At 39.2% G+C, this 2,951-nt stretch overlaps 1 pseudogene; it reads right to left on the bottom strand.

Annotated features, from left to right (window-relative positions):
- Positions 1-560: 560 nt before the first annotated feature.
- Positions 561-718, bottom strand: LOC148516854 (U2 spliceosomal RNA; annotated as a pseudogene).
- Between the last annotated feature and the right edge of the window lie 2,233 nt (positions 719-2,951).

Genomic DNA, 2,951 nt, shown 5'->3' with positions numbered 1-2,951 from the left:
TTACATAAAAAATATGGAAATCATAGTGGTTTTTCGCATTTTTTATGTAAAATAATCATTCCTGGAAAGACCCTTAGAGACAAAGGGGGCGATTCAAATGTTTTTTGGGCGTGATAATTAATGAGCGCCCAGTTTGATATTCAATTATTCTGGGCGCTCATTAATTATCGCCCTCTTCACCGCCTAAAAGATGAGGGTTCGCCATCTAAAATGGGTAGAAATGCCGGCGCTGCCGGCTATCACGCCCTGACAGAGCAACAATTAAATTGCTCTGTCGGGCATCATAAAAAAAAAAAAGCTGCTGGCAGAACAATTGAATTCCCCCCAAAGAGACTTCACAAAATAAAACTGTTATCTGCAAGTGTAGCAACACAGAATTCTAAATTACACAGCAGTAATTAAATTGTTTGGTTGTGTAATTGTGGCAAAATTACCCTGTTGTAATCTAGCTACATTGTATACATTGCTCCATAACCTATATGCATAGACTCAATGCAAGGAAGACCCACAGGCAGCGGGCTTGAGGAACAGGAGTTAGGAGAGTGTTAGCAAGAGAAAGAGTGAGGTGGGAGTAAAAAGGGACCTTGAAGATAGGGAAGCCTTCATGCTTTCTCGGTCTGCAAATGTTTAAATTGCTGACCCTCAAACTGAGTGTAGTAGTCAGCACTGATAAGAACAGATATTACACTTGATCTTAGCCAAAAGGCTTTGAAGCGAATAACTGATCTTTGCCAGATCTCAAGCTAACTTGTGCTTTTGACATAGGGCCTGATTCAGACGCGGTCACTAGATGCGGCCACTCGCTCCCTGCGTATGCAAATTCAGCTAAGTGACATCAAGGCATCCGCTCGCACAGCAAGGCATAAGCACGCCCACTATGTCTTTGCGAGCGATCACTTTGTGTATGCAGATGTCCATTAGCATATTGTGAGACGCCCACTAGCGCATGTCATCTCCAGGAAGTGTATTAAAACAATGGTACATCGAGGACCATCGGAAGCAATCGCAGAGCTTATGGTTGCTTCTACCCTACCGCAAGCACTGCAAGGATTTCAGTGTAAAAAAAAAGGCTGATGACATGTACTATGACGCTGCCTGTTAATTATTCGCGCCTCTGAAACGGCGTTGAGACACTCAGGCACGCCTGCGTTCGCACCTCCACTCCCCCGTTTTTACTGGACTGCCCCTGTTACCACCCACAAACGGCCTCTCCTGTCACTCATTACACTGGGCTGTCTTTGCTGGGCGAGCAAGCAGGTCCCGATCGATATGAGTAGTACGCGCACTGCGATGCATACACATGCGCAGATTACCGAACATCGGCAGCAGCGTGCGGACGCTTGCTAGCGACTGGGTCTGAATCAGGTCCATAGTCCCTCAACTGGCAAGGCCAAGGCTATTTTGGATGGCTTAAAATTGAACAGGTCACTCCCCTCAGGCCATAGACATCAATACTCTTGGTGCCTGTAGCTATCAACTAGATGGAATTGGAACTTGCCATCATGATAACTCTGGTGAAGAGATCTTCTATAACATATCTGATTAGATATTTAAATTCTCTGATTCCACCAAAGGTAGCACCACATACCCTAGGATGGCACTATCAATTAACAATCAACGGGTGATACCCGTATACAGTGGCACATTAAAGGTAGCTTTATAACATTTTTTATCAGTTAAGAACATACATGGCAAGAAATATTTAGAACATCTCCCTTTTGCAAATAATAAATTTTTTGTGTATAAATAGAAATGTTACAAACTTGTTATACAGCTGCTAATAATATGATAAAATGTATATTTAAAGCATAATAATAATAATAATAATAATAGCCATAAACAGTTCTACACTTTCTGGTCTCAAATATTTATGCATTATTATATTTATAACAAAAAAAACCCATAACAGACAAGACATCTGACAGGGCACATATTAGTGATTTATAACGGTACTACTACAGTGAAACTGCAAAGATGTAACAGAATAATACAAATGACAAGCATGCCAAAATATAACACAATGCAGCTCCTGTGAAGACATAAAGCTGCCAACACAAGAATGTGAGTTGTGTTCCTCCTAGTAGAGTCAGATAGAATTTTCTTTCCAACATATGTGTCCTTCATTTAGCTTACAGTCTAATGGGGCCCACACATCAACGATCACAAAAAAAAAACATTCACAGATTCTTTGTTATTTTCCCTGATTTAGCATTTCTCCAGTCCACCATACATACATATTTTTCAGTGATTTGCAGATTTATCATCCAAAGATCAGATCTGTGAATCATGAAAGTGCCCATTTTACTAGTAATGGTGTGCAAATCGGCTGATTGTTATCATACATATTGGACAACCTGCTTCACCGATTCCGGTCATTTTTTGGCCGGAAACGGCAATCGGCAAACACCATACATTGCAGATTTTTTTACGCAATCATCTGCAAAATGCTGAATTGCCCCAATTGATTGCTGATGTATGGGTCACTTAACATTAGTATCATGCATTGCATACTTACAATCGTATCTATTTGAATTAAAACTTTGCTGATTTGTATTGCATATAAAAATCAGATATGTCTCATTCGGCCAAATAGAAAACACTGTGCTTGTAATTACATTTATGTGGCTTCAAATGCCAGAAAAATATGCTCAAAATGAGAGCAAAGAAGAGATTACACCAGAGTGATGTTGCAGTTTATTATTTTACCATAAGCTATGTGTTTGGAAGTGTGAGATGACATTGCTATGAACATGCTAGAGATTTAGAAATTAAAATTTTAAAAGATCGAGAAATAGGCAATAAATGGTTTGAGTACAATAATAAATACAACATTATTTTCTTATAGCTATTTCTATAATGTTGTTTTATTTGTATAGAGGATACAGACAGGAATTGAGATGAGATTAACAGAAATGGTATAGCAATTTAAGTACTAATTCTAATTTTATAGG

This window comes from Taudactylus pleione, unplaced genomic scaffold, assembly GCF_031769625.1.
Source record: "Taudactylus pleione unplaced genomic scaffold, aTauple2 ptg000236l, whole genome shotgun sequence".
Classification (NCBI taxonomy): domain Eukaryota; kingdom Metazoa; phylum Chordata; class Amphibia; order Anura; family Myobatrachidae; genus Taudactylus; species Taudactylus pleione.
The sequence above is the reverse complement of the archived record's forward strand: the minus strand, read 5'-3'. Positions and strand labels throughout refer to the sequence as shown.